This window comes from Narcine bancroftii, chromosome 5, assembly GCF_036971445.1.
Source record: "Narcine bancroftii isolate sNarBan1 chromosome 5, sNarBan1.hap1, whole genome shotgun sequence".
Classification (NCBI taxonomy): domain Eukaryota; kingdom Metazoa; phylum Chordata; class Chondrichthyes; order Torpediniformes; family Narcinidae; genus Narcine; species Narcine bancroftii.
In genome coordinates this window covers 77,533,972-77,556,486 of record NC_091473.1, presented here as the reverse complement: position 1 = coordinate 77,556,486, position 22,515 = coordinate 77,533,972, and the positions used below count along the sequence as shown (strand labels likewise).

Here is a 22,515-nt window from a genome sequence, read left to right as displayed (position 1 = left end):
CCTTATTAAATCAGAGTATTGAGTATTGGAGTTGCAATGTTATGCTGAAGTTTTACGAGATATTGGTGAGGTCAAATTGTGTGCAGTTTTGGTCACCTAACTACAGGAAGGATATCAATAAGATTGAAAGAATGCAGAGGAGATTTTAGAAGTATGTTGTCAGGACTTGAGGCATTGAGTTACAGGGAAAGGTTAAAAAAATTAGGACTTTATTCCCGGAGCATAGAAAAATGAGGGGAGATTTGATGGAGGTATAAAAATTATGATGGATATCGACAGAGTAACTGCAAGCAGGCATTTTCTACTGAGGTTAGGTGAGATAAAAACTAGTGGACATGGGGTAAGTGTGAAAGGGGAAAAGTTTAAAGTGAGCATTTGTGGAAATTCTTCACGCAGAGAGTTATGGGGGTGTGGAACAAACTGCCAGCTGAATTTGTTTGTACGTATTCAATTCTGACAAGAAAAGTTTGGACAGGTACATGGATGGGACAGGTACGGATGGGATATGGTCTGAGTGCAGGTCAGTAGGATGGGGTATAAAAATAGTTTAGTATAGAAGAGCCGAAGGTCCTATTTCTTTGCTGCAGTGTTTTATGGGTCTATGGCTCTGGCTTGGCATATCGTATTTATCAATAATATTTAATTAATACTATTGTCATCAGTGTATCTTATGTACCTGCTTGGCTGCAACAAGTAAAAATTTTGCTACATTGTACTTTTGTGTATGACAATGTGCACTCATCATCAAACAATGAAGCAAACACTGGGACAATAGTAAAGGTTCAATAGAGAGTCACAGGTATTAGAGGAATGACCTATATATTGGAAGTGACTGTACAACTAATTTTCAATGTCTCTGTGCAAATAGTTTTAAAGAAGATTGAAAGTGAGCAAGCTCCCAGGTTCACAACTGAATGTTCTAAACATTTAACTACTCCAATACATTGAATAATGATGGGATTTTGATTATGCTCTTTGAGATATTATTACCCATTGTCCCATACTTAATTCAGAAAATATCTCTTGACTGGGTATATCAAGTTAAATCGTAATGCATCCTGGATGTTTGTTAAAGAGTAGCGAGTAGCCATCACAGTGATCTTGATTGAGAATGTCCTCTCTAAGGGGTCTTAAATCTCTTTATTCTGGTGTTGCATTGACCGTACTTGACCCTGCGGTAAGAAGCCAATCAGTAGCTGTGTAAATGCCCTTGCAGATTATGGGAGATTCATCCAGCTCTACTAAAGTTTGCAGGAGATCATCTTTAACATTTGAATGATGAAATCTGCTGAATTTGTTTCTATGTAAAGCAAAGATGTTTGAAGAATGCAGATTTCATGCCAGCAAGAGTTTCTGATATCTTGGAAGCCAATAGAGGAAAGTAAGGGATGTGAGACTGAAGATGGTCACATCTGACCTCAGTGCTCTTTTGCAGAAAAGCAATGCATCGACAAAACTCCGTGACATAGACACTAAAGCAATACAGAACAAATCACACAATTTTGCATACTCCTGGCAGAGTCTTTGAATAAGATTTTATGGATGGTATTTTTGTTTTACATTGGAGTCTTTCTGATCTTTAAGAATGTTTTCATAAAATTCAAAAAAACTAATAGTTTATTATTTTAAAATTTAAATTGTAAACAATTATTTACCACATGGTAGGAGCTGATTCCGGTCATCGACACACATGCCACACAATTACACCCAATTAACCTACAACCCTGTATGATTCGGAAGGTGGGAGGAAACTGGAGCACCCACTGAAAACCCATGCAGATCACAGGGAGAATGTACATATTCCTTACAGACAGCAATGGATTCAAACCCAGGTCACTGGCACTGTAATAACATCGTGCTAATCACCATCCTAACCATGTCGCTTTCTGGCCCTGCAGACCAGAATAAAATGTATTCATGGATTGCAAACTGGGGTATTTAATACTCTAAACATGATGTAACTCAAGGTACACTCTCCAGTCTTAATTCAATACTAATTCATTTGAATTATTGGATATTCATGTCCTTTCATGCAAAAAGACAACCACTGAAGATTAGACTGCAAGTGCAAGTTCGATGGTCGATCCTTTCCATGACTGAACAGTCTTCCTGAAGGAGTCAACCAAGAAAGAGGAATCTCTTCCTGTTTAAATCATGTGTCTTGTCTATGCCCTTGGTCACATGATAAAGAATGCATTCTGGAGAAATAACTTGACATCCAGACTAACATTGAGAAGCTTACACTTTGGAAATGTAGACCTGAGTTTAAACTCTTTCAGAGCAACTGGGGATTTTAAATTTATATAATTAAATAAATCTGAAGCTGTGAAGGTAATATTAGCTCTTTACCAAAAAAGTTACCATGTGCTCATCAAAATCAGTCCACTTCAGTGCTGTTCTCCAGGGAAGGAACTCTTCCGTCCTCACTCAATCTGATTGAAATATGACCCCAGATCCACAGTAAAATGATGTGTGCTTAACTATCCCCTGAGATGGCCTTGCTCCACATCGTACATATCATCCTCTGCCATTTCTGCCACCTAGTACGTGATCTCACCAACAAGTACATCTTTCCTTTTCTCCCCTCCCTGCCTTCTCCAGCAACTACCCCATCTGTGACTTCCTTGATGATTCCTCCTTCCTATCAATTGCCCCTTTGGCACCTACCCCTGAGACCACAGGAGGTGCTATATTTGTGCCCAAATAAATAACATTTCACATGAATCTGCAGGGGTCATCTATTGCATCAGGTGCTCTTGCTGTGCTCTTCTTTACATCAGAGAGACTGGAGCAGATTGGGAGATTGCTTTGTTGCGCACTTCGGCTCCAATGGCCTCAACAGCGGCGTTCTCCCAGTGGCCACCCATTTAAATTCCTTTGTTGATATGTCTGTTCATGGCCTCGTGTATTGCCATACAACACCTCATATTCCATCTGGGTTCCCTCCAAATGGATGGCATTAACATTGACTTGTTTCTTTACCATCACCACCCCCCCACCCCCAATTCTCCTTTCCTCTTCCTCAGTCTCTTTCTCTTCCTTTTCCCCCTGTATCCTTTCCCCCAGCTCTGAATTCAAGAGCCAAACCTCTCTATCAATTCTCATCTTTCCTCTCTCGCTGTCCATATCCAACAAACAACATTTGTTTATTGTTCTGTACTCCTCCCCTTGCTTCCCTTCTCCCCAGTCCTTTAATTCAGGCACCTGCCTGCTTTTTACTCATACCTTGAAGAAGGGCTCAAGCCCAAAATGTCTTTACCTCCTATGGATGCAACAGACCTGATGAGTTCCTCCAGCAGGCCTGTTTTTACTTTATTTCATTGCACTCTTCAAAGGGCAATTCAGGATGGAAAATGAATGTTGACTCTACCAATTAATCAACATTCTGCAAATAAATAAATATAATAAGTGATGAAATAAAATGCAGTTGAACTATTCCATGCATTAGAATACTTTGTGACTTTGGCCATAGAGTTAATGTTTTAAAAGTATTTAAGAAAATTGGAAGCAGTTCATTAAATTTTAAATGCTCTGATATGTCTTCCAAGATTTAGTAAAACTGCATGTAAATAAGATGCTGACTGAAACTAAATATTTAGAAAACCTCCTTACAAATCAATTTAGACACACCACGCAGTAACAGACCATTTCAGTCCACTGGTCCATGCTACCCAATTTACACCAATTAAACTATACCCCAAGTATGTTTTGAATGGTGGGAGGAAACCAAAGACCCCAGGGAAAACCCACATGGACATGGGGAGAATGTACAAACTCCTTACAGATAATGTGGGATTTGAACCCCAGTCCTGATCGCATGCACTGTAAAGGCATTACGCTAACGCTATACCAACCATGCCACCCTAAAATGGCGTTGAATATAGTAACCCTGGAAAAGGCACAATAAAAAAAGAAACAATGGTGGGAAACTTGTTAGAGGGCAGATAATTATAGCATTTGGTGCAGCTTTTGTGGAAAAGTTTGTATTTTGAGTCAGTGACATTTGTACCTACAAAAGCACAGCATGAATATCTGATTGGAATCTACATTTTGAGAAAAAGATCTTATCTGAAACCTCCCCCACAAAAAAAAAGGTTTCACAAGGAACACAACTGGTTTCTGCACGCAAATCTGACTAAAATTTTAAGTTCAATTCACACAGAAGATTAAACCCACATGCTTGGCCTGTTTGGTGGGAGACAGCCCACACCCGATGTTGCAATATTCAGTCAGAGTTTGGGTTATGGAACATTGAGGAATTCAGCTTGAACAAAGCACTGTCATTCATGCAGCAAGCATAATTCCTCTCGATTAGCAAAATACTCTATTCCTGTTGTTTTTTAAAAAAAACTGATTTATTATTTTTTTCTGTCTAAAGATTATTGATTCAAATTTCACCTGGAGTTTGGTACAGTGGTGGCAGTTATTCCGTTTAAGCAGTTAGAGTGTCTACTTTATGTGGTGCTTGGATCCTGCTACATTTGTAATATGATCTGAATTTCTGGAGTTTATGGTCTTTTTGTACCACAGTTCTTACTATATTTCTATTTAGTGAAACAAGTAACAAAGCTGGAGCTTTGAACCAAACATCTTTTATTGAAGGTGAACAGCTCCTACCCAACCATCTACAGTGGCTGATACGACATTGCATCAACAGTAATATTTCATCAAACATATGGCTATTAAAGGTATGCACACACATTACAATACAAATGTCCTCATTCAGACCTTTCAAAGGCAAGAAAGATTAACACTGGTTGAGGAGAAGGTTGCTTGACTGTGTCACCTATTTTATTCTGCTGGAGAAAAAGCTAGATTGAATGGAATGAAAATGTCCATAGCCACGGGTGTGGTGCAAAGCGTAGCTCACATTGTTCCATTACTTAATGAAGGCTCCAAAAGTAACTATGGGAATTATAGGCCAGTGAGCCTGATGACAGTAATAGGTATCTCTAAGAGATCAGAAATACAATTTGGATAGCCAGAAACTGATTAGGGGTAGTCAACATGGCTTTGTGTGTGGTAGGCCATGTTTAACCAATCTTTTAGAGTTTTTCAAGGAGGTTATCAAAAAAATTGATGAAGAAAAGCCTGTGGATGTTGTCTACATTGATTTTTCTAAGGGCTTTGACCATGATGTACATGAGAGGTCAGTCAGGAAGGTTCAGATGCTAGGTATTCATGGTGAAGTAATGAACTGGATTCAACAATGGCTGGATGGGAGAAGTCAGAGAGTAGTGGTGGATGATTGGTTTCCAGACTGGAGGGCTGTGATGAGTGGTGTGCCTCAGGGATCGGTGCTGGGATCATTGTTGTTTGTCATCTATATCAATGATCTGGATGATAATGTGGCAAATTGGATCAGCAAGTTTGCAGATGACAGTATGATTGAAGGTGTTGTGGACAGTGAAGAAGGTTTATAAAGCTTGCAGAGGGAACTGGACCAGCATGAAAAAAGGGCTGAAAAATGGCAGATGGAATTTAATGCTGACAGGTGTGAGGTGTGGTATTTTGGAAGGACAAACCAAGAAAGAACATACATGGTAAATGGTAGGGCACTGTGGAATGTGGTGAAACAGAGGGATATGAGAATATAGATATATAATTCCCTGAAAGAAGGATAGGGTTGTAAAGAGAGCTTTTGGCAAATTGACTTTCATTGATCAAAGTATCGAGTATGGGAGTTGGGATGTTATGGTAAAGTTGTATAAGACATTGGTGAGGCCAAATTTGGAGTATTGTGTACAGTTTTAGTCACCTATCTATAGGAAGAATATCAGTGAGATAGAAAGAGTGCAGAGAAGATTACAATGATGCTACCCAGACTTCAGGATCTGAAGTTAAACAGGTTAGAACTTTATTCCCTGGAGTGCAGAAGAATGAGGGGACATTTGATAGAGGTATTTAAAATTATGAGGGGGATAGGCAGAATAAATGTAGATAGATTTTTCCCACTGAGGTTAGGTGGGATTCAAACCAGAGGACATGGTCTAAGGGTGAAAGGGGAAAAGTTTAGGGGGAACATGAAGGGGAACTTCTACATACAGAGAGCGATGGGAGTGTGGTACGAGCTTTCAGCTGAAGTAAAGAATGCGGGTTCAATTTTAACATACAAGAAGAATTTGGACAGGTGTGTAGATGAGAGAGGTATGGAGGGCTACAGCCTGGGCAAAGATCAGTGGGATTGGGCAAATAAAAGTTCATCACAGAGTAGAAGGACCGAAGGGGCCTTTTTTTATGCTGTACTGTTCTATGGTTCTATGGAGTCATTTGAAATTATACCACCTTTCATGTGGCCTTACAAATGCTAAGAACTAGGGAGTGTCATCATTCTTAAGAACAATACTGCTGTATCTAATCCAGTAACCATGATGTGATTTACTCCACGCACACTTCTCCCCTTCTTATTCTCCTCAAACTATCTATTTTCTCATTATTTAAAATGCTTCTTTTGTAATCTTCATATAGATTAGTAAATTCTCCAATATTCAGGTGCAACGTACCTATCAATATAGCCAAAATTGTCAAATGCACTGTCCAGGCGCTCAGATAAAGCAAACTGCCATTTTAGATTGCTGTCGTTCTTTGCCTGCCTGATGGATCACAAGGGTTCTGTCCCTACTGAAAGACCATGTGAGCGTGGCTCACATCCAGGTGTTCCTCATAAAGATTTTGGCCAAGATATTTCCGAGCCATAACAATCGTCTCTAAAACTTGAATTTGATTTTCCATTGCTTTTGTTTTCCTTCTAGATCTGTATGAAAATGTCCTTCACAAATCAATTTAAATTAATTTAGCTAATCCTAAATTTAGAAAATTTTCTTGTGATAATACTTGTCAAATTTGAATCTGAACATTGAGTATTCAATTATTATTATTTAAAATTATGAGAATATTTTAATTACTGTATATACTCGTAATAGTTAATCCTGTATAAAAGTGAAGCCCTCCACCACTTTCTGCCTAAAAATCGCATATTTTCCGTATATCCCATGTGAAAGTCGACCCCTCTAATTTTGGTCCTGACCGCCGCCCATACAAAGTCCTATCATCCTGACCGTGAATCCTTGCCTCGGCTGACTGACAATCTGAATTCCTGACGCCCTGACAGCAGTCACTCACTTCGGCTGCCCACCCATCTGAGCTACCAAGACCCCGGCTGCCCGCCCATCGGAGCTCCCAATGCCCTTATCACAGATCCTCATCTTGGCCACCTGCTTATCAAAGTTCCCAATGCCCCTACTGCCGATCCTTGTCCCAGCCAACCATTCATTCAAGCTCCTGATATCCGAAACTTGGACATACTACTTGTTACCGGCCATCTGAGTTCCCAACTTCTTGAATGACGCAGGTATATACTGCAGTTAAAAGAGGTATCCGTGAAAAAGTAGTCCCCAAATTTGACCCAAAGAATTGGTCCCCAAAATTTGACTATTACATGAGTATATATGGTAGTTAAAATTCCAGATACAGTTCTGGTGCTGTTATTCTTTACTTTAGGCTGTTAAGATGCAATATGGTATTACTGAACACATTTCCTTGATATATTTTATTTCATGGGCTCCTGGGGATATCATTCATTCAATATCCTCTTCCAAAACTCTTCTCGACCCAAGTTGTATTTAATGACCCACTACCATCAGGAAGGAGGATACAGGAACATAAAATCAAGTTTGCCAGGATGAGAAATTGCTTCGTCTTGAAGGCTGTGAGATTGATGAATTCTATCCTGTAACCCAGGAAATAATTCTTCATGTTTATATAGATTTAAATTTAAATCTGTGCATATATATGTGGTTTTTACACACTGTGTATTGTGTGTATGTGTCTGCACTGTTGTCCAGAGAAACACTGTTTCATCTGGTTGTACAGTCAGGTAATAACAAACTTGAACAACATTGATCATTTTTGCACTTGTTCATCTGCAGTGGTTTTCCATCCCTAAATGCTTTGGAATTAAAATACTTAGTTGCTAAAATCCTGTGACTTTATCGCTCCTTGCAATACAAGCTTCTCAAGCTGTGTAATCATTTAAAAGCTCTGTTATTACTCTCTGGTCTCTTGGGCATTCCCCTGTTTTTCTTTGCTTATGCCATGATGCTAAGCCTTCTGTCATTGATGTCCTCAAGTCCAACATTCCTTCCCAAAATTCCCAGGTCTCACAGCCTCTCTCCCTTCCTTTGAAACATCACCTTGAGCTTTGTTTGATTGCACCTTGGAATGTATTGCAGCATTAAATGCCCGGTCACACCAACTGCGAACTGCCTGTGGGCTATTGGAGACTGGCTCATGGGAACAGAGTATTGTGACTGGGATTCATGAGCTTGTGAATGGAAAGCAAGGTTCTTGAAGGGCCTTGGACTGTAATAGATTCCTCATCTTATTGCAGTTTTGGAACCAGGATCTGAAGAGGGTGATATGGATACCTGGTGCTCAGGTTCACTGTTGGATTACACATGAGGCCAAGTGGCTATAGAGGTGATGGAAGTGCAGGAGGCAGTAGCATGGTGAAATGCATGGATACTCTGTGTCTCTGAAGAGATTCTTTTGCTTCTCTTTCTCTTCTTGGTAGGGATGTAATGGGATCTCTGCTGCCTTCACAAGGCAAATAAAAGTGAAAACCTTTTGTGTCTTATCTACCTGACAATAAACAAAATCTTTTTTTTAATCCCCAATGCATTTTTGTCCATAGTGGAATGCTTATAAAGGAGAAATGCTAAAGATTTTGTATTCTGTCCAATCAATCCATTCATAGAGATCCTGTTACGGAGTCTGCACATGAAGAACCCAGAGGTATCTAGAGTTTGTCAGATACAGAAGTTCAACATACAGATGCACTGAAATTCTTACTTGCAGCATTCAGTCAGGTTTAAAGGTTTCCTTTATTGCCATGTAATAATACATAAAAAGGTAACATACAGGATATATATCAAATTTTGCCTGCCAGAAGGTAAAGAAAGAGTCTCCATGAGCATTGTCTGGCATCCCTAACAACAGAAGAAACAGAAGCAAAAGAGAGTCCCTTCAGAGATACTGAGTGTCCATGGACTTTTCCCCTGCATCCACACATACCACTGGCAACCCAAACTCCAGATCCAAACTCCAATATAATTAGGAAACCTTCAGGGCCTGAGGTCCTTCAGGGACCCTTCTTGCCCTCAGCATCCTCTCAAATCCTAGCTTTGATACCTAGTATCCATGAGCCAGTCTCCAGCAGCCCACAGCCTATGACTGCGTCTCGAGCAACCTGCAGACTGTATGAGTCCTTTGATTGCAAGTCGCCAATAGCCCACTACTGGGTGAATCCGACGCCTGTTTAGCCTCTTGCTGATCCACTGCCTTGGTTATCATCCTGTAGGATGATAACCTATATGTCTTTTCTCAAAGGGGAGTGTTCTCCCCATTTCTGGTGACCTGAACTGTTTCCCTGCTCTATCGGAGTCTGCAACTTTGACGGTACACTGCTCATGCCCATATGCCACAATCTTGGGCACAACCTCTGAGATGATGTAATGGTGGTGGGGTGGGGGGTGTATTATACTGACTGCTTCTCATGTAGAATGTTTATAAAACAACATTGACTCGTCCAACAGGCTGTTAAATCTTGAATGGAACAGACGGCTTCATGACTGGGCAATCGGACCCTGCAGAGCAGCATGGTGCCTTTCACATCCACATCAACGGCAACATTGCCATTACAGCAGCTAAAGCAGCTCCACCATTTGTGTATTAATTTATTTCTTGCCAGATTGAAATGTTGATAATGTTAAGAATATATTTATGAAAGAGGGAGATAGATTTTTAGACATAATAGCATCAAAAGATGGAAAGAGAAAGTGGGAATATGGTGTTGAGATAAAGGAACATCCATGATTATACTGAATGACAAAACAGCTTAAAGGGCTGCCCATTGTTCTTTGTGGATGCTGCCTGACCCACTGAGCGTCTCTTTGCTTGAATGAGCTACTCTTGCTGCTATTTCCCATGAATCAAAGAATCACCATAAATTTAAATTTTACACAGGCCCTTTTGGCTCACAAGCCCACGCTACCCAATTGCACTCAATTGACCTACAGCACCCCGTATGTTTTGAAGGATGGTAGGAAATGGGACCCCCAGGGAAAACCGACACAGACACATGGAGAACGTACAAACTCCTTACAGAGAACATGAGGTTCGAACCCTGGGCACAATCGCTGCCCACAGTAACAGCGTTGTGCGAACCGATACCCTAACAATGCTGCCCAAAGAATGGAAATAAAGCAGAAAATGCTGTATTCAAACAGCAGGGAAAAAAGCATCTCTGGAAAGAAAAGTATTGTTACATTTTTATATCAAAACTCAAATTCAGATTTGTAGCAACGACAGATTTTCAATTACCACAGAGAACAAGTGGAAAAATCAGCAGGTCATCTGACCCATTATAATCTGCGGAACTGACCTCCAGTCAAAATCGTGAGTGTTCTCGGTCTTACAATTCCTTCTTCTTGGTAAAGAATAAAAATTTCTTTTAGCAGGCATTGTCATTCTAAAGATCTTGTTCTTTTAATTTAGCTTTTCATAAATCAAAATGAATTATTATAGCCTAACAAAAACTGTAAATTAACAGAAGAAGCAAAATAAAGCTTCCATCTAGTCACAAATCAAAAATGAATGACTGATGATATTATTGGTAACTTTCACTCATCTTTACTTCACAAACACACCAAACACATTGATCATAGTCTCAAGCCTGTAACTGGCTTTTGAGGTAAAGGGGGGGGGGGGGGGGGGGTGGAAACAATACTTACCTGCTGCTGATCTCATTTTCCATCCACACTTCTGCAGTTTAATAAGTTCAACTGACGAAAGAAAGGAATGCTAAGATAAATCACTGTTCATTTAAGAAACAGGTTGGATTGAACCTCTGTGTTTGATTACCCCATGAGGAGGTTATGTCAGTCCCCAAAGCAGAGACCCACTTCCCCAAACCCTATCCAGAATACGTGGTCCACAATTCCCACATCCTCCTTTGCAGAGAACAACATCCATTGTCCCTGATCCCCCACTGGTAAATGATGTCTGTTCTCCATGCACCCATCTCTGCTTTACTCTCACCATCTCCCCAACACTGCTCCACTGCTTGTGCAACGTTGCAGTTCCCGGATCACAAACCAATCCACCCACATGATGGACTCCAATTTTCCTCTGCCATGCCTTGACTGCAGGCTTGAAAGAACTCATATTGGAACTCACAAGCCTGGCCTCAGAGTGGATTGTTCCAAATTTGAAGCCATGAGGTCACATTGATCACTGGCCCATGGCACCCTCAGAGCTATTCGTGCAGCACTTGGGAATATTTCCCACCTAATTGATCCTTTCTCACTAGAAAAGTGCAGAAAAGAATCAGGAGGGTGTGAACAGGAATGACAAGATTCAGTTTTAAGGAATGGCTGGGCAGGCTCTTCCTAAAGCACAGGAGGCTGAGGGGTGACCTTATAGAGGTATATGAAAGTATGAGGTGGATGGTCACAGTCTTCTTCCAAGGGTATGGCAGTCTTAAGGTTAAAGTCCTAGGTTTAAGGTGAGAGAGGGAAGATATAAAAAAAAGGACATGAGCGGCACTTTTTTTCTCCCAGAGGATAGTAGGTATGTGGAACAGGCTGCCAAAAAAAGTGGAAGAAGCATGAACAATTGTAACTTCCCAGCAAATACAATGCTCTTGGTAATCCATGTCCCTTGACCACAAGCTGGAGAATGAGCATTTGGGATGGGATGGTCAGATCCATGCACTTGGTATGCACGGACACCCTGGATAAATGGTGAAAGAGCACTCCAGCTCACAAACTACCTGGCAACTTGCCCCATGTGAAACTTTCTGACCCATCTGTGGATGGATATTGGCACAATAGTCTTCTTAGAACCCAGAGAATAAAAAGTGGAAGCAATTATCCTCAGTCTGTTGGGCGCAGAGCTGTGCGAGATGATATGCTGCTAGCTCACAGGTCCAGCAGCATGTGCTGCCACCTTACAGCCACACCGCAGCAGCAGGTAGTACTGTTAAACCACGGCTCTTACAGATGGTACAGAAACCTCACTACCCCAGCACTTAGTGACACTACCTCACAGCAACTTCACCACCCCAGAAAGTAATGGAACCACCTCACAGACACCTCACCATCTCAGCAGATAGTGTGCCACCCACAGTGTAAGCAGGTAGTATTGTCGTCTCTTGCTCCACTGGTTGGGCACTACTCCATAGCTCTGGCAGGATGGTGAATTGTCCCACAACTCAGGCAGGGAGTGGCACTGCCCCACAGCTACAGCACCTGTCCATTGATACCTTCCTGCTCTCAGTTTCCAGTTTCTCATCCACCTCATCTCTATAATGTTGGGACTTTTGATATATCTCTTGGTATTGAAGGTGCTATATAAATTGCTGATTGATCACCTGCTCATCCACTATTACTGCCACGTGCCTGCAAAGCTTCTGAGTAGTTCTGTTTTGCCCCTGTCCTGATTATTTCAGAGTTATTTATAATCATTTTTCATATCCAAGTCTGCTTCTAGCCAACTTGCACAGTCCAACATATTGTACATAATGCAATTTGACTGCACATTACACTTGAGAGAATCTGAGCTATTGGATTAAAAATGCACTCCAGGCAGGATCACTACATTCCATTACCATGTGAAATTAAATTTACATACTTTTAAACTCTGGTATAAAATCATGTCACTCTGTTTCCTGAATCCCATACGAAAATGCTGAATTTACAGCCTTAAGGCAGTCAATTCACTTGCCTCATGAAAAATTGTGATCCTAATTGCTCAAACCATAAAAATAGTTTTGGTGTCTGTACAACAGTTTCTTATCATTGTATTTTAAATGATTTTACCAATCTCTTGACATCAAATGGCGACATTTAAATATGCACAATTTGTGTGTTTAGTAGTGCGACCTTCCTCACTCAGGGAGAAAGTCGACCTACTTCCATGAGTATGAGCATATATCCCAAAAATATTTTGGGAAAAAAAATGAAGTATCGCATACAATAGCAACAAAAATATTATAGTACAAGGTACTATAATATATGAGCATATATATGAGCATATATCCCAAAAATATTTGGGGAAAAAAAATGAAGTATCGCATACAATAGCAACAAAAATATTATAGTACAAGGTAATTTTTTTTCAAACTTTATTTAAAATATAATTAAAAAAAACATATAGAAATAATTTAAAAAAAGGTTTTGCATTAACACTCATCCCTCCCTTCCACCCTACAGCCAACTCCCTTAAGGGGAACAATATATATATATATATATAAAATAGAAAATATTATAAATGTTAATAACATTTCAAAGTATATCTAAATGCATATATTTCAAATACGGAGTCCACTTACTAACAAAAGAAGAATAATTATCATGCAAATTATAAATAATTTTTTCCATTACAATACATGCTTTCAATTCATTGTGCCAACATGATATATTAATCTCAGTATCATCTTTCCAAGTACTAGCAACACATTTACGTGCTACTGATAACACCAAACATACAAAAGCAATTTGAATTTTATCCAGTCCCATTCCCTTAACGAATACAAATCTCCCAAAATCGTTGGATCTAACGGTAGTACTAAATTATATAATTTCTCCAAAACTACTTTAATTCCTTGCCAAAATGATTGAACTTTAACACAAGTCTAAACAGCATGTAGAAAAGTTCCAATACATGAGCACATCTAAAACAAGAATCTGAATTACTGAACCAATAATTTTTTTTTAGCATTTCTTGGGTCAAATATAATTGATGTAAAAAATTATAATTAACCATTCCATATCTTACATTAGTCAATTTAATTACATTGTCCTGATACATATTTGCCCAATCATCTTTGGGAAAATGGTATAAGGTAATTGATAAAATGTGAGTCTGAGCATTTTATTCCAACGCTTTTTCCAACAAATGCATGTGTGAATGAAGAAATCTTTGTCAGGATTCGTTCAGTTCTGTATGACTTGATGAGTGTGGAAGGAATGGTGATGAATTTGTGGTTTGTTTGCTTTTTAATAAACAGAGACATGTGTTGGTTACAAGCTACTGCCCTCAGCATTCTGGAGAACAAAAACAACAGATGACAGGTGAAGAGCTCAAGATTTTTGGAATGTGACTTAATAGAGGTTCAGTGGCGTGTGCAAATGATGAGAGGTGACAAGCAATGATGAATAGATCTGGAGCAGCAATAAAATGGAATGGGACCATGGATGAATGACATCATTTATGGCATGGAGCCTCACAAAGCCTACATTAGGAATGACATACTGTGGCATTGTAACCTGAACTCTTTGAGAATTTCTACTTTTGAAATAACTGATTGAAATGCCTGAAGAAATCACTGCCATTTAGTGCCGAGTTACAAAGGTTGTGAAAATGCAAGCCTTTTACTTCAACCTCCCCCCTCTTCGCACCTCCTGCATTTAATTATAATTAAAGCTTGCATCCCTTTGGTTTATTTTAATCTTCATTAATAAATGTGGTCTGCCATCAAAAGGGAATTGCCAATCCTTCTGCAAATGACCACAGTGTAAAGCAACAAACTCTTTGCAATAAGTAGTCCAATTTATAAATATTCAGAATTTTCCTCAACTTTTCTGAGAGCTTGACATAAATGAGTTTAGTTATTAATAATAATACCAAGGTGCACTGTGATTGGGTCTTACTTATAAACCTTGCATTGAAAAGCTTTTAAACGTCCAGCTGTCACAGGATTTGATTTCAGATTTTTGTTTAGTTAAGCTCATGGGATTAGGTTAATGGAAGCTATCGACTGAAAGTGCAGAAGTTTATATAACTTGCATTTGACGCCAATTCATTGCCGTCAGATATAGGTTTTGAGCACAATGTTCTCAACATTTCATGAATTTTTAAACAATATTGTTACGTTTGCAGGACCAATCTCTTGGAATTGCAAATAGACAGATGCCAACAGTGATGAATAAAAGAAAAGGAAACCTTAGAATCAAATGGAGCTCTGTTGGCTAAACAATACAATGGATTATTTTATTGTTAAAACCAGCACAGATTTGCATCAACAAATGTTTTACTTGCTTCCATTTAATCCATTGCATTTTGAATTTAGATGCTGAATGGTCACTTCATATTTGCAGTTTTTCATTCATATAGACATTTAGTGGCTATAGGTTTTGCACCAAAGATTTCATTGCCTCAGTACAGACATCCATAATGCCTTTTGATTCAAATTCAGATCTCATAGAATCTCCTTTAATGGATCCTGATAACTGGCAATTACATTTCACTCAGGTGAGTTCAATAGATGCATTTGAAGCTTTAGAATATTATTTAAAAGAAAATGACAATGATTTCCAGATAGTATATTTCCATAATTCAATCAACATTGTGGTTTGAAAATTCATTTGATTGGCATCTCAGCTGTTTGGAGGTCGGACAGAGTGAAAATACAAAACTTCAATATCTCCAGCAGAACTTCACACTATTGTCTTTGGCTCAAAGGACAAGCATGTGAATGACTTGGTGTATAAAAGCAACTATTAACTTCTATGCAATTGAGAACCAAGAGACTAGTATAATAGGCAGCTGATTCAAAATTTCCCCTCTCAAATCAAAACCAAAAGTTACAATTTAGCTTTTTGCCTAAGAGGCTATTTCTAGGTGGCTTTCTAAGCTGAAGATTGTCTATGTTTAAGTATTCCTCGAGTGAATAGAAAGGTAGAAAGCCCCAACAAGGCCAGTTAAGACTCAATGTATACGTTTATTGGTCCTACAACTACTTCACAGTACAAAAGAAGTTTGAGTTTGCTAGTCTGCTGTGTAGCTCCACTATTACTTCATTACCAATACCCACTGCCTGTTCTTAGTCATTTTATAAATGGCAATCTTTCATTTATTCCCCATGGAAATTAGAATTAACCCTATTTCGAGCTGATTTCTCCAGAACTAATCCATCCACAATCCTCTATGCCCTGTCGAGATCTTTATTCATTTCACCCCTTGCCCTCAACTTGTTAGTTCTTTGTGCTTTCGTTGGAGGCATTTTAAGATTGTGACTTCTTACTTCCCATACAATTTATGTTTTATTTCTTTTCAATTAACCCTTTGCTCCATTCCAATTACTATTCTTCTTGCCTATCTTCTATTTTAGCTAATAAATTGAGATGTACTTCAATGCTAGTCTTAGACATTCTTTGATTCCAAATTTGCTGTGAAAGTTTGATTTCATGTTTCATGTTAGATATAATTCTTGCTCTGCACTTTTTAGAATTCTTTTTTTCTGATGGTGAAAGGACAAAAGTGCTGACAAATACCTCATCCATTGAGCTTCTTCACCCCCCTTTAACAGATAGGATTTAAGAACCCGTGAAACCCAAATGACTCGCATAGAAATCGGAAACATTTTCAAGTGAGCAGAAAGATAGCAGGTAAAATGTGATATTTGTAGATGTAAAATGTCAATTGTGGCAGAAAGGAAAAGAGGCAATACAAACTAGAAGGCACAATTCTAAAAGTGATATAAGAAAAGAGAGAACTAGGAGTATATGTGGGCATTTCATTGAAAGTGGTAGGGTTACTTGAGAAAAAAATATTTAATGTTTTTAAATTATTTAATGACAATAACATGGAATACATGAGAAAGAAAGTCTCATATAAAATGTTGGTTTGGCCACTACCTGAGTACCACATTCAATTCAGTTATGCCACACTTTAGGAAAAATGGAAGGAGTTTGGAGAGGAGGCAGAAGAGAGTTAAATAAAGGACTTCAGATTTGAGGACTTTAGTTGAATGCATAGAATAGAAAGATTATGATTATTTGGAATAAAAGAGATTCAAAGGAGATGCAATGAGAACACTTACCATTATGAATGGTATAGTGAGTAGAGAGGGAGAAACTGTAGTCAGTGGCAGAAGGATAGTGACAGAGATTCCCCCTCACTTTCCTCTGAGCCCCATCACTTCCACCTTCGGCCCCAGTTCCAGCCTTGGTGCATTTACAATTCCCCTTTCTGATCCTTTCTTCTTTGTTGCTGAAGGCTCAATTTCTTCCCTCTCCAATCTTGATGAATACTGAGCCAATCCTGACATTGAACCTTTTTGCCTCCATGCCAATTTCTTTGGCTAAGAGTCTTCTCCCCACACTAGACTCTTCCTATCATTTTGAAAAATTTGCAGAACACCTGTTCTCTTCTGTTTGATCTCTGATCAACCTGATGACTAGAGTGGTGCTGTTGTGGTTTGGTGAACCAATCTCCACCTTACAGAGATCAGCTCTTAGATGCCTATTAACAGTCTTTTGAAGTTTGATTTGCATCATGTTGGCCAATGTCTCCCAAACAGTTCAATACCCCATTTCCTCAGGAGAACTTCCCTGCACAGTCTCCAACTTTATCATGACCTAACCCCACACATCCCACTTCTGCCTCCTGCCCAAGATCTGCATGCAGGGCTTCCTGGATAGACTCAATAGTTCAGCCTGCTTTTGTCCCATTGAACTTATCTCTTCCTACTTTGATGTTTGCCTTTCTCTCTTGCTCAATCTCTTCCCACATACATCCTCCAATGTTCTCTGCTACCTTGACGGTTTCCAGTTTCCTGGTCCTAACTTGCTAATTTTTACCCTCAACATGTGACCTCTCTGCACCTTCATTCCACACTAGATAATGTGAGTATGCTCCTTGAATCAATGCCCATTAGGTCCCTTTCACCAGTACACATTTATCTGGCTGAACCTGTCCTCACAATGGACAATCTTTTTCCAACTCCATCCATCTTCTCCAGATTGAAGGTACAGCTGTAAGAATTTGCAGGTTCAAACGTTGCTTGTCTTTCCTGTGGAATATGTGGAATGATCCTAATTTCATTCTATTCAGATTCACAATAAAGATACATAACCACAAAGTTTTGGTCTTCAGTCCTTCATCAAAGTTATGTATCTTTATTTTTGCTATATAATATACACAGTTTGACCTGCTGAGTTTCTCCAGCATTATGTTTTTATTTCAATCGTGGTGTCTGCAGACTTTCATGTTTTACACGTTGCAGAACATTTCTGTTCAGTCTGCTGGGATGATATTGAGCTCTCAACTCCCTGTCACTTTAATCCTTCACCCTGCAACCCACTCTGAACTGATCTGTAACTTCCTATGCTGTTCAAATAAGGCCAGCTTGAGAAACACCCTATTTTTCGTCTGAGCAGATTGCAGACATCAGGTCTGAATATCAAAGTACACAATTTGAGATAATTTATGAAACAAAGTGAAAAATCAAGTTACCAGTTCAGCTGCACAGATCCATCTGTAACATTTATTCAGTTATTCTCTCTCCACAGGCTCTGCCTGACCTATTGGGCATTTTCATCATTCCCCTTTTCTTTCAGGCTTAAGAAACAGAAATAACCAGCATTTTACAACTTTAACATTTCCTTTTTTCTCTTCCTCCAACTATGATATGTTCATGATTTTTTGAAAACAGGGCAACTTGGTCTCCCCCTCCCAGAGATATCATTTTTGTTCTATCCAGCCCACCTCTACCCTCTCAGCAACTTCCAATTGATTTATTTTCCCCCTTTCACAATTCTGACAAAGGGACTTCAACCCAACACATTAACTGCGCTTATCTTCATGCAGATTATGCCTGACCTCCTTATGACATTGAATTAAAGAGATTTTTTTTAGGCATTTACAAGTTAGTCATTTTGTTCAATCTCAGATTCCTGATTTTCCACAAGCTCATTTTCTGATGAGATTTGGGATTCCATTTGTACTTGGATTAATACTTCCTCCCTTTATGCATGACATTGTTTGTGTCAAGTGTAAAATTGCAGATGCTTCCTTGGTTCACATGTTTTGGTTTTCCCTAGTCTAGAAAAATTTTGGAAAGGTATTCTCAATGTTAAATTGGAACCTTGCCCTTTAATTGCTCTGTTTGAATTATCTGATGATGACGTTTTATTGACTTTATTGCAAATCTGAATTTTATCTTTTACTTAATTGATACCCAGATGTGCAATATTGATCAAATGGAAGAATACTACTCGACCTACACGTACATAAATGATATTATGTCCTGTTTAAGTTTAGAAAAAATTAGATATGCCATTAAAGATTCAAATACTATTTTTTTAATGCCACAGGGTCTTTATATAAACCACTACCATAATCTAAACTTCGATGGTGTGTTGTCGATTTCCAAGTTGTCATCACTTGATATCCACGTTAGGTTTTTTTTAAACTATAACCTTGCTAAATGGAAGGGGTTTTGACTAAAAGGTTTCTTTTTATTTATTGTTTTATTTTTTCTTCTGCAATTGTATCTTAAAATATAATTGTAAGGTTTAATTTTGTATAATTGTAAATTTCAATAAAATATTTTTAAAAGGAAAGGAATTAAGGAGATTGACAAAATAATAAAAATGATTGAGGAAAAGCTTTTTATGCATCAAATGGTTAGGATATGCAGTACACAGCAAGGTATAATTTTAGGGGTAGATTCAAAGGGAGTTGATTAAATTTCATAAAGGAAACAAAATTACAGGGGTACAAGGACTAGATAAGGCAGAGGGATGACATGGATTTATCATACATGAAGCTGTTCAGATCCATTGATCCAAATAATCTTTTTCATGTTGTCACTGGAAAAAAAAACACAAATATCTTCGATGATCTCTGAAGTGGATTTATTGCAGGTGAGCTCCCTGCTTAAACCATTGCAATTGGTCTCGTGAAGAGATTACTTAAGAAAGAGCTCCAGGATATTGTCCCACAGACAATATGAATTGCCGATGCATTTCCAGTTAGGGTTGTAGGTGTTTTGGATAGAGATTTGCTGGCAATGTTGCCCTATTCTTTCCAGATGATAGAAATTACATATTTTTGAGGTATTTTTGGTTTGTTTAAATTTTACTATTCTCTTGAGCCAAATACAGTTGATTTTTATGATTAAAGTTATTCACTTAATTCCTATTGAAAGCCTGCTCAATAGAATGTAATGCAGATATGACATTTTCACCATTACATATTTTAATAAGTTTAAAAGCTTCAGTGGTCTAACGTAAGGCACAGAGGCATTAGTAAATCTCCATCTATTAATTTGCTCTTCAAAGGGAAGGCTTAAATGTACCCCTCCAATGTTAACATCAGAGATCACTCAATTCTGGTCATTGTTCACCATTTTCAAGTGAAAAATTTTATGGATCTTTCTCTGTTTTCTACTGACTTGGTTTCCAGACAACATCAAAGAGCCATGTAAATTAAAACAGTTTTCTCTTGATAATCTTCAATAAATCTCCATTCATATAATGAACCTCACTATTGTAAATAAAATATTTATTCTGGAGGTTTTCATTTGAAACTACAGACAATCCTGAGGTTTTGCAAGGTTCTGTTCTGAAAACTGTTTTCTCCAGCAGTTAGAAATATCTATATTCTGTAGTAACCCATTTCCTTTCATTCTGCATGCACTTGCATTAATTCTTTAATTTTATTGAACAATTCTAGCAATATCCATAATAAAACTTTTGGAATATATGCTGTATTTAGCCATTAATGAAAACCATGAAATATGTTTTATTACCAGCTTGAAAAATGTTTTCAAAAGAGCACTTTTCTCACTCCTGCAAAAACCAAATCTATCCTTGGTTGACCTTTATTTCTCACTTGCATGAAGTCACTCAGGAACATTGTCTGAAAGTTTCACATCCTCATGAAGCCACCCAGATCTGAACCACCAATCAACTCTAAACTGTCAACCTGGTTGACAACATCAAATTTGGGATGTGCAGATATTTGTTTAGACTAAATATTTTCACAAACTCCATTGCCTGACTACCATTTCTATTTCCCTGCTTATTGACAACCTTGTGGTTATATTGCATTCCTAGATGAACTTCCAAATAAAATTAAGTGGGATTCCTAAGACATTAGATTTCTACTTCTATAGTATAGCCCTAATCTACCTGTTTCTACTCCTTAAAACAGTCACTATTATCTCATGACCTGAACACCTGAGCACAAGCTTTGATGAAGGGCTCAAGTCTGAAACATTGGTTATGCATCTTTATCTTTGATACATAAATTAAACTGTTTGACCTGCTGAGTTTCTCTCATTATTTTCACCCTCACATGCTTGGCCAACCTTCTCTTTCCACTCTTGGAAATATGAGATCTAAAACTTTGTTTCTGTGTCACAACACACACAAGCCCCATTCCAGATGAAGGTAAGAGCAGGAAATAGGCCCTATGATCCCTCAAGCCTATCCTGATACCCATTATGATCATGGATGATCTGCTCCAGACTTCAACCACTTGTATGCCAGGTCCTTGAGGCCCTTAATCCCCTGATCTTGCAACCACAAAAAAAAATATCCACCTCCACTTCAATGACTTCTAATGAGCTAGCTCCACACATTTCTGGGGCAGAAAATTCCATAGGTTCACCACTCTATTCTTGCTGACAGTAGCGCAAATGTGCCTTGTAGTATTAGTGTTCACCCACATTTTGATTGCCCCATGTCACCTCTATGTATTTACTGTCAAGTTAGCAATATTGAACTGGCTGAAATCCATTGTACTCACTTCCTCTTACCCCAAGTTCTTTTCTTTCATGAAGCATTTCCTTAGTTGAACTAATTGAATATCCTCAATTACCTGATAGAGTGATACCAACTTTACACCACATCGAGCAACAGACTAATTGAAAAATCACCTTCAGTACCAAACATTTACTACCTCAGTCTTTTCTTTCTCTTCATTTGCCTTCTTCACAGCAATGTTCTGAGACATCTGCACTTGTCCATTTCCAGCACTTGAACATCAAAAGGTTTATTCATTTCAACATTAGTGGCATGGTTTTACAGTGCTCTCCATAATTTTTGGGGCAAAGACACTTTTTTTCCTTTTATTTGCCCCTGTGCATCACAGTTTTAAATTTGTAATCAAACAATTCACATACAATTAAAGTGCACATTCCAGATTTTATTCACGGTTATTTGGTTTGACCATGTATAATTTGCTGAACTTATACACTTCCCCACAGCTGAAAGAGGGCCCTGCAATCAGTGTTTCTGGCTCCAATGAACTGGGTTCGATTCTGAATCCTATGGATCTGTCTGTGACCTCATGGGCTTCTGTGGGTGCTCCAAGAATCCATTGATTGATATGTTAATTGACTATGATAAATTTATTTTTGTGTAGATGGGCAGCAAGAAAATTAGAGTAGAGCTGATGAACATGTGAAGCAATTCAAGTTTTCAGGGAAATATGGGGGAATGGTCCAAGTGCCAGCACAGACTCCAAAGGTCAAATGGCCACGTTCTGCATTGCAAGGTATCTGTAATATGAAAAATTAAATGCAGGCATAGCTTATATAACACAGTTAATACATTCCAAACAAGTTCAATGTTAGGAAAACCACACTGTTCAAAGCATTATTACAATGTACTTTAATGCATACCAATCCTGTAATTATTTGTTCTTTTACCGAGAACTCTTATG

The 22,515-nt window shown here is 38.5% G+C and overlaps 1 long non-coding RNA gene across 1 annotated transcript in view; it reads right to left on the bottom strand.

The window, feature by feature from the left end:
* Window positions 1-22,007: 22,007 nt before the first annotated feature.
* Window positions 22,008-22,515, bottom strand: part of LOC138762726 (uncharacterized) — an 84,646-nt gene continuing 84,138 nt past the window's right edge. The window contains exon 4 of the long non-coding RNA XR_011357098.1: window positions 22,008-22,351. This is a non-coding gene — a long non-coding RNA (uncharacterized lncRNA). The remainder of the gene's footprint in view (window positions 22,352-22,515) is intronic.